The sequence below is a fragment of the Cebus imitator genome, unplaced genomic scaffold, assembly GCF_001604975.1.
Source record: "Cebus imitator isolate Cc_AM_T3 unplaced genomic scaffold, Cebus_imitator-1.0 Scaffold33, whole genome shotgun sequence".
Taxonomy (NCBI): Eukaryota; Metazoa; Chordata; class Mammalia; order Primates; family Cebidae; genus Cebus; species Cebus imitator.
The window spans coordinates 4593960-4604564 of NW_016107348.1; the positions used below are offsets into that span (position 1 = coordinate 4593960).

The window sequence follows — 10605 nt, forward strand, 5'->3', positions numbered from 1 at the left end:
GTGAAATAAGCCATTTACAAAAGGCAAATACTGTAGAGCTATTATGAAAAACAATATGGAGGTTCCTCAAAAAAAAAAAAAAAAAAAAAAAATACAATATTCATGACTAATTAGTACTTTATTATATAACTACAACATTCAGTTTCTTGCTTCTTTTAATTATTATAACACTTTGATGAATATTTCCATAAAGAATATAATAAACATTTACTATAAAGAGTCAGAGATTCTTTTTTTTAAAGTGTAGATTACTAGAAATCATAGTATTAGGTCAAACGTTGTCAAATCGCCTCCTAGTAAGGTGTACCAGTCTTATCACATTCTCCTGCAGTGTCGTTTATCCCAATTTGAGATGTGAGCACTGGTATTTCTTTGTTGCTATAATGTATGCCTTTACTATTTCTAGTGAAGTTGAACAGTTTTTGACATGCTTATTGTTCTGTGGTATTTATTCTTCTGTGAAATATATTTGATTTTTTACCTATTTTTTGTTTGAGGGTTTTCTTATTGGTTTACAAGACATCTTTATGCATCAAGAATATTAAATCTGCCATATTTGTTTCTAATTTTTTACCTGGTTTATACAGCCTCTTAATTATGCCAGTGATAATTGCACCAAATTTTACATTTTTATGTGGTCCAGTGTCTACTATTATGATATATTTTTTCTTATTGTATTTAGAAAAGCTTTCCTCATCAAAGCATGATTGTTTCCCATATTTTCTTCTAGTATTTATGGTTTCACTTTTTACTTGTCAGATAACAAAACTGATAAGGCAGGAAATTTAAATGAGGTAAACTGACCATTGCAACAGAATATATTTTTCACTTCTTGAAATCTCATTTATCATGTCACAATTCTAAACACTTGTGCTAATAAATACATTATGGTCTCTCATATGGAAGTGCTTTGTTCACCTTCTGTCTTCCTCAACCCAGATCAGCTCAGCCATTGCTGTATTTGATACAGGTTGATTTCTAGCCTGAAACCTGCAGCGTCCCTACGCTGATCCTGTCCTGGGCAGAAAATATGTTAAAAGCTTCAACCCAGCTCTAGGTGGAGTGTGACTTTACTCGTGTCACCATTATCCCAGTGGCTAATATCCTGCAGCCACTCTGGCACCACATACCCACCAGATTCTAGATTTCCCCCAGCCTCTGCTGTGTCATCTTAATCCATAGGATTGGACGTTAGCTTGTTTTTTCCTTAGCACTGTATTTTCCTGATGTATGAATTCCTACCCTGAGGCTTCCTAGACCTTGTCATAGCTTTCCTTCCAGGGAGCTGGATTTAGCCTTTGGCAGTAGACAGTCACTTGGAACCTGATGCCATTTCCTGCTTGCTCCCTAGCATTGTTTTCTCCCTGGACCTCCTCCTCGCTTAGCTTTCCTCATTGGGCTGGGTAGATCCCTCCGTCAGAACTTGCCAAAACCAAGCCCAAACTCGCATGCTTTTTAATATTGTGCCCTTAATGTGGTCAACCCCTGGGTGGTCCACCAGACTTCTGGGTTACTACTCAAATTATAATTTCAACTCACCCACAGGCAGTATACAGATTGATTTGGCTAAATCTTATGGAAACAGAACCAAGAGGCACTTTTCTATCTTGATCACTATTTCTTAAGGTGGTGTGTATGTAGAGTTAACTATATATAATGGTCCCATAATTACCCTTTGGGGAAACAAAAGTCTTTGTGTGTTTTTAGATAAAGGTAGCAAAATGGAAACTTCCTGTTGCTTTTCTAAGCACTCCTTCCTTTACACCCCTGTCTTCTGTGGCTGTTTTAGCCAGAAATGATACATCATGTCCGTCTTTAAGAGAGGACAGTGGCCTTGACACATAGTGGAGGAAGCTCTGTCGTCTCCTTCTTGCTGATGGCTTTTCAGTGTCAACCAACTGTAATTTCCTATTGGTGAAGTTTTCACTTTTTCAGAGTCTGTCTGGGCTTGTTCTTTGATCACCCTCATCTGAAGAGGAAGCAGGAAAGAACTGTTGCCCCCTTTGAACTCTTGTAGAATTCATGGTTTATTGTATCAATTTGTTACCAATCACAGACTGTCTTGTTAACTTGTGGTATCTGCCATTTTATTCTCCCCTAACCAGGTGGAAATGTACCCTGTTTAGGCCCAGGGTCTACCTCAGCAACCTTGATTGGCTCACCAGCCAGGTTGCTTCAGACTTGTTTCCCTGGTAGCCGGTGTCCCTACCTTCCTGCCTAGCCCTTTTTCTTTTGCTTTGTCTGTGCTTGGGAAATGCACGTTATACTCTGTGGAGCAGATCTGCTGGCAGTAAGAGCCAGAGATGTGTAGAGCCCAGCATGCTGGAGGGCTCTCTGCATCTGGCTGTGAGTGGCCCCTGGACTGGGACTGTGGGAGGACAGCCTTCCATAGTTTAACATAAATGAACCACACCATAAGAACAATCTGCTCTCATTTCACTCAGCTAGGATTTAGTGCGTACTGTTAAAGCACAGTTTGCACTGGAGTAATTGGAGAAGGAGTTTGCCCTTCACAATCTGTGCACAATCTGTTAGCAGCTAAAAACAAATGTTAGCAGTTGTAATTACCATCAATTTGTCTCCAGGCTTAGATCACATTCCAGGTGTTAGAAGAGATGATCCGTTTCCTTTTTTTATTCCTTTAAGTCCCATGCCCAGTTTCAGGTAGCTTCACAGGGCAGTTGTGCTGCAAAGATTCACCTTATAATAGGTTCAGGACTCTTTCACAGCTTGTGTCAATTCGTTCATTTGAACTTTGCTGTTTCAAGTTAGAAAGACCTTGCTGAGGTGTGGCTACCTCTAAGAACACTGTTGAATGGGTGCCATGGTAACGTTTGCAAAGTAGCTACTGCTAGGATACAGCTCTGACACTTGTTACTTTATTTGCATATCAAGCCACCTGTTCCAAAGATGAAAATATACAGGACTGCATATTCCAGCCTGGGTAAAAGGGTAATAGCTGACTGTTGAAGAGAACGCGTTGAGATTTTCCTCCCTCTAGCTGAAGAATCAAGTTCTGAGGGCCTGTTTGTCAGCATTTTCCTCTGGTCTAGAGTAGGTGCCAGGTCTGGTGGTTCTCTTGCCTGTGCAGGTGCCAGGGCTTCTCCTTGGGATGCTTGCCCTGTGTGAGAGGGAGCAGAGAGTTGACTTCCCCCAAGGGCCCCACAGTCTTTAAAGGGGGTGTTCTCGAGTCTGTTAAACCTGGACTATGTGTTAGCAGTTTCCCTTCTCCTAGAAATTGCCTGGGAGATTCTTGCTATTGGTATGCATGTGGTTCCCTATAGTTTAAGACAAGCTTTGTTCCTGGATCAGTTGTAGCCCCTTCTCTGTGGCCCACGGAAGAGCCACTTGTCCTTCTCCATTCTTTTTCTTAGTTTCCCTTGACCCCCACACCGTCTCCTAGACACGAGGCACATTGATAGTCATGGTTCACTGTTTGTGAATCACTCTGGATTATTCCCTCATTCCTCTTCCCCAGGCCACCTGAAGGAGCAAGTGGGGATCGCTACCGTGTACATTCCATTAGTAACTGCTGGCTGTAAGCAGACATACTCTAAAAATAACCCAGGGATACCGAACACCCAGAGGGCACCTTCTGCCTTCTCCCAGCTTCGCCACTCTTGTTTCCACTGTCAAACTTCCAGACTGCACAACAGCACGTATCCTTTCTCATGCAGAGTGCTCCTTCTAGACAAGAGGTTTTTGTCTCCCAAGGGTCTCAGGTGCACTCATGAGCTCCTCAGCTGGTTATTCTCAGTTTCATCTTCCTAGGTGCTTTCTCTGGCACGTGGTCACTGCTGCATCCTGTCTCTTCCTCACCATTTGCCATGGGTCATGCCTTTGTTCTCATTTCTTGCTCCCATTTTCCTAGCATCTTCTAACTGAATGAACTTGTAAATATGAAACTGAAAGTTGATCCTCGTAGCTCATCTTTTATTTAATTCTAATAGTTGATAAATATTGCAAACATTACTTTCAAAATATTACTTAACAAAAGCTCTTCTGATAGTTCCGTAAGAAAGTATTAGCTGTCTGACAGCTTCCAATGAGGGGAGGAAAAGACAAAAAATATAATCCCCAAATCTGCACAGCATCCCCTGTGCACTGTGTACCTTCAGTGGTGGATTAGATGCTCAGTAAATGATACAGCTATGGAAGGTTAAGCCTAAAGAAACAGGAAAAATGAGCCTTTGTCCATTGATATATTTACCAATTGAATTTTAGGGATAGGCAACCCCAGTTAGCCATCATTTTTGGAAGGTAATTGTCTGTTAGATATAGGAAGACTCCAAGGAAGGTTAAGTTTGCAATATTCCATTTAGGTTGCTCAATATGACTTTTCAGACTACGTTTCATCATGAGGAAATGAAGGGCCTTGCCCATGGTTCCTGTTCACAGTTCTTCTTGCTAAACTGACATGTATCAGAAAGGAGATGCTTGGAAGAAACGTCTAGCTTCTCCAGCAGACTCCTTTCTTTTCTGTTCTATCTTCCTTTGCTAATCTGCCATGTTTCATCTTTATTCAGATGAGTTATGATATAAAGCTATTATGAGATTATAATGAAGAAGATTTACAAAGTCCAAACTCTCCTACAATGATATACATTTTTAAGAAACATTTGCTCAGTTTGGCACTCCAGAAATTAATTATCTATATTCTGGCAACCCAATTTGGGGTCTATGCAAGATGGCTCATGTGTTGCTAGTTGCTGCTTATAAGGCAACTTTCTCTTTGGGTAGCAGGAAGCAAAATATTTATAAGTTATTGATAAAATGTTAAACTTTTATTTGAACATATGGTACCCAACTAATTATATAATTCATCACTTTCGTAGCAGTTTGGTTGACACTGAATAATAATGCTCAAATTCATGTAGCAGTAACAAACTACCTGATAAAATGAACCTAATTAGAAAGCAAGCTTCAGGTAAAGATCAGAGGATTAAGTAGATTTCATGGAACTCACTAAGGAGTTAGATAGGAAAAATGAGATAAGGAAAACACTGGAGTTAAGACGAAAAGGAGACAAAAAAGCAGAGGGTGGCCTTCGAGCCCGGGGGTCATAAACAGGATGGCCACTAGGTGGCAGCGCAGTCTTAACAGTGGGGAGCTTTCTGTACGACCACCCTTAATTTGCTAACACCACAGACTTTCTCTCAGAATTGATTTTCCTCATTATCCTAGGGGAGACAGCAGCAAACGTTTAGAATTAAAAGTGACTCCTAAAACTTAAACCGAGGAAAAGTGTAGGGTAAAGGCACCGTCTTTACTTCTACAGACTGTTTATATGCTCTAAAGAAGGTTTTAACTATCTGTGGGAAAGGACCAATTGACGTTTCCAAACCATCTGTTAAACATAGTGATGAGAGCCTTTGCTTTGGGCTGAGCATGTACACTAGGCCCCAGCCAACCAGACCAAACCAAAATGGAGTCACTCGTGCTAAATGTGATGTAAACTGAAGTTTTCTGAAAGCAAATAGATCCCAAAGCAGACCAGGTGGTTGTTGTTGTTGTTTTGTTTTTTTAATTTCTTATGAAAACAGGAGATTCCAGCACAAAGAGGTCCCCTTGGCTCCCTAACTCTTACAAAAAAGTAACCCGAAATCCTTGTTCCCACCTTAAAAACCAACTGTTCTGCTCTTTCTTGGTGGGATCTAAGACCAAATAAGTACATTTATGATGGTAACAGAGTGACATCAATGCTTAAAGTTTTGTTCGGTGTCAAAATTAAGAGGTTGACCAAAAGGTGGGGAATTGTTAAATTAAGCTTAGCCTAACGCTGCCTCCTTACATATTTTAAGTTCGTCCTAAAGGTTTCTTCGTACACAGCTAACTGCAACCTAACTGGAGTGTTAATGAACTATAACCTACTCTTGTGCCAATCTCCAAGTTTTGACCAAAGGCAGCCAACTGTTCAAACAGCATTCAAATCGGGGAAATGCCAAGCTGTAACAAACCCAGCTGTTTCTGTACCTCACTTCCATTTTTCTTATGTTCCTTTCCTTTTTCTGTCCACAAATCCTCTCTCAGCACACAGCAGTGCTGGAGATGCTCTGAACCTGCTCTGGTTTGGGGAGCTGCCTGCTTTGCCAGTCATTCCTTGCTCAATTAAACCCTCTTAAATTTAATTTGTCTAATGATTTTCTTTTAACACATAATACACTAATACTTTTGTAAAAGTTAATAAAAATGATATCATAGAAAGAAGATAAAAAACATATAGAACATAAAGTTATTTTTTGGTAATTAAACAGATATAAACAGATCAACAGATATAAAATTTTAAAATTGCATTTCAATAAATACAAACAGGACACTTCTCTATTTTTGCTTTTGTTGCCTATATTTTTGGTGTCACGTCCAAGAAATCATTGCCAAGATGAAAGTTATGAAACTTATCCTCTTATGTTTTCATGTCAGAGTTTTAGCTTCAAGTCTTATGTTTAGATCTTTAGTCTATTTTGAGTGATTTTTGTGTAGGATGTAAGACAAAGGTCCAATTTCATTTTTTGTATGTGAATACCCCATTTTTTTGTCATAATTTGTTGAAGAGACTATCCTTTCCCATTGTGTAGTTTTGACATCCTTATCAGAGATCAATTGACCACCTACCTATTCATGGGTTTATTTCTGGGTTCTGTTCTATTTGTTTATATGTCTGTATTTGTGTAAATATGAACGGAACAGGCTGGGCATGGTGGCTCACACCTGTAAACCCAGCACTTTGGGAGGCCGAGGTGGGAGGATCACAAGGTCAAGAGATTGAGATCATCCTGGCCAATATGGTGAAACCCCATCTGTACTAAAAATACAGAAATTAGCTGGGTGTGGTGGTGCATACCTGTAATCCCAGTTACTTGGGAGATTGAGATGGAAGAATCGCTTGAACCCGGGAGGTGGAGGTTGCAATGACCTGAGATCATGCCACTGCACTCCAGCCTGGTGACAGAGCGAAACGCCATCTCAAAAAAACAACAACAAAGAAATATGAACAGAACAAACATGGGAAAAAAGAATTACAAAACTATATATGTTGTTTATTCAAAGTATGGATATAGGTAATTAATATAGAGAATCACTGTTACTCTCATTATATTCAAAATTGTAATTAAATTAAAAAGTTATCAAGGAAATAGTAAATCTTTATATTCAATGTTCTGTATACACACATTTTGTGAATATTTTGCATATTTATTTATACCGTTTTTATTGTGACCAGCTAACTTGCTTTTTGCTTTATGTTGAATTGATGATAACAACATTTGCAGAATGTAGCATATATCTAACCTATTTTTATGTTTTGTTTTATTAGCACCAAAATAGAGGAAGCCAGTCTCAAGAAGTATGTTGATGGGAATATAGGAAGCCATATATATATGTATATATATATACATATATATATATATTTTTTTTTTTTTTGAGATGGAGTCTTGCTCTGTAGCCCAGGCTAGAGTGCAGTGGCATGATCCTGGCTCACTGCAACCTCCGCCTCCCAAGTTCAAGCAATTCTCCTGCCTCAGCTTGCTGGGTAGCTGGGACTACAGGCATGCACCACCATGCCCAGCTAATTTTTTTGTATATTGAGTAGGGACAGGGTTTCACCATGTTGGCCAGGCTGGTCTTGAACATCTGACCTCGTGATCCACCTGCCTCGGCCTCCCAAAGTGCTGGGATTACAGGTGTGTGCCCCCGTGCCTAGCCTAGGAAGAGATATTAAAGCAATTTCACAAGCTTGAGATGTTCATTTTTCCTTTCTTTGAGGATACAATTATTCTTCACTTAATACGTAGTAAGAACAAGCATAAAATCAAGAAAAACAAGAATTTTTTTGTTTTATTTAATTTTTTAATAGAGAACAGGGTTTTGCCATGTTGCCCAAGCTGGTCTTGAACTCTTGGGCTCAAGTGATCTGCTTGCCTTGGCCTTCTGAAATGTTGGGATTACAGGAATGAGCCCTATCACTCATCCAAGAGTTTTTAAAAGGTACTCAAATACATCAATTCTATTGTTTTTCTATACATGCATTTATTTGCTACTGAAAATTGCAAAAGTAGCACATCAAACTTTCTTTTTCAAGTTTTGAAAACCAGAAAATCTAATTACTATGCTCTAGCCATACTACCCAGCGTTTGCTTTACATTCTTTCCCCATAAGGTGCTTTGCTTCGAATTCTTGATGTGGGGTTTCATGGCCAGATGCAGAGGCTTATGCCTGTAATCCTAGCACTTTGAGAGGCTGAGGCAAGCAGATTGCTTGAGCCCAGGAGTTCAAGTGCAGCCTAGGTAACATGGCAAAACACTATCTCTACCAAAGATACAAAAATTACCAAGTATGGTGGCAGCTACTCAGGAAGCCGAGGTGGGAGGATTGCTTGAGCCTGGGAGGCTGAAGCTGCCGTGAGCTGAAATTGTGCCATTGCACTCCAGCCTCCAGCCTGGCGACAGAGTGAGACCCTGACCAGCAACAACAGCAAAACAAATTCTTGATGTTGGGTTTCATCTCATGATTTTAGGCTTCTGTATCACGTGGGAATGCTTATGTTTTGTTGGTGCTTCTTTAAGTCAAATCAAAGAGTAGAGGTAAAATATATTGATGTTATTCAGATCCCTTCAAACTATACCGATCCCTTATAAAATACTGGCATCATGGTAGGAAGGAAAAGATACAAGAAGAAAAATACATCATAGAAGTTATTATTACAATTATTGATACACAGGCTATCCTAGCATAAAGTAGCTTTCTCAACCTGCTGCATAAAATTTACCAGCAAGAAAGAAAAGTACAAGAATGGCTGAATTGGCTTGGTGTCATAATTCCCTATTCTAGCATTCTTTAAACTAGTGATTCTAACAACTGATTTTTCTAGGCAGACTCTTAACTAAGTTCACTAATTTTTGTATAGGGTTATTACTCTGGCTAGCCTACAATACAGATGACAGTTTAAAATTTTAATTTAATAAAACATTATATTTAATAAAAAATTCTTACTGTATATATTTAAGGTATACAAAATGATGTTTTGATATGCATGTACATACTGAAATGATTACTACAGTTAAGCAAATTAACATATTTATCTCCTAACATAGTTACCTTTTTTGGGGTATGTGTTGTGTGCTAAGATCACATGAACTCTCTCCTGGAAAATTTCCTGTATACAATACAATATTGTGACCTTATTCATCCTATATAACCGCAACTTTGTACTATTTGACCTACTTCTCTCCATCATCACCTGACTGCCCTTGGCAATCATTGTTCTATTCGATTTCTCTATATTTGACTTTTTAAAGATTCCACATATAAGTGAGATCATGTAGTATTCTTCTTTCTGTATCTAGCTTATTTCACTTGGCATAATGCCCTTCATCTGTGTTTTCATAACTGTCGGGACCTCCTTTTTAAAGGCTGAATGATATTCCACTATATATGTGTGTATATATATATATATATGTATGTATTTATGTGTGTGTATATATATATATGTATATATATATCTCTCACAAGTTTTTATCTATTCATCTATCAGTGTACATTGTCCATATCTTGGCTATTGTGAATAATACAGTGCAATGACATGGGAGCACAGATATCCTAAGAAATGCTGGTTTCATTTCCTTTGAATATATACTCACAAGGGGGATTGCTGCATCATATATATATTTTTAAACAGGTCATCATTTTATTTATTTTTAACTTTTATTTTGGGTTCAAAGGTACATGTGTTGGTTTGTTACATAGGTAAATTGCTTATTGTGAGGGTTTGGTGTACAGATTATTTTGTCACCGAGGTCATAAGCATTGTACCTGACAGGGAGTTTTTTGATCCTCAGCCTCCCACCCTCCACTCTCAAGTAGGCCCTAGTAGTGGCTGTTGTTCTTTTCTTTATGTCCACATGTACTCAATCTTTAGCTCCCACTTATAAGTGAGAACGTTTGGTATTTGGCTTTCTGTCCCTATGATAGTTTGCTTAGATAATGGTCTCTAGCTTCATCCATGTCACTGCAAACGACATGATCTCATCTTTTTAAATGGCTGCATAGTATTCCATGGTATATATGTACCACAGTTTGAAAATTCAGTTTGCCATTGATGGGTATTTCGGTTGATTCTATGTCTTTGCTATTGTGAATAGTGCTGCAATGAACACACAAGTCTGTGTGTCTTCATAATAGAATGATTTATATATTTTAAAGTATATACCTGATAATGGGGTTGCTGGGTTGCATGGTAATTCTGTTTTAAGTTCTTTGAGAAATCACCATGCTGCTTTCCAGAATGGCTGACTAATTTATATTCCCACCAGCAGTGTATAAGTGTTTTCTTTTCTCCATACCCTCACCAGAATCTGTTATTTTTTGACTTTTTAATAATTGCCATCCTGACTGGTGTGAGATGCTATCTCATTGTGGTTTTGATTTGCATTTCTCTACTGATCAATGATGTTGAGCATTTTTTTCATATGCTTGTTGGCCACACTTTTGAGAAGTATCTGTTCATGCCCTTTGCCTCTTTTTAATGGGGTTGTTTTTTGCTTGTAAATTTGTTTATGTTCCTTTTCAGTTCTAGATATTAGACCTTTGTCAGATGCATAATTTGCAAAT

The 10605-nt window shown here is 38.6% G+C and overlaps 2 protein-coding genes across 3 annotated transcripts in view; one reads left to right on the forward strand and one right to left on the reverse strand.

Annotated features, from left to right (window-relative positions):
• The window catches only part of APOBEC4 (apolipoprotein B mRNA editing enzyme catalytic polypeptide like 4), a 7041-nt gene extending 4228 nt beyond the window's left edge, over positions 1 to 2813 (reverse strand). Inside the window, exon 1 of the mRNA XM_017524387.2 lies at positions 2569 to 2813. The gene's annotated coding sequence lies outside the window, so the exon portion shown is untranslated. The remainder of the gene's footprint in view (positions 1 to 2568) is intronic.
• RGL1 (ral guanine nucleotide dissociation stimulator like 1) overlaps positions 1 to 10605 on the forward strand; it is a 288449-nt gene that overhangs the window by 20600 nt on the left and 257244 nt on the right. The window lies entirely within an intron of this gene.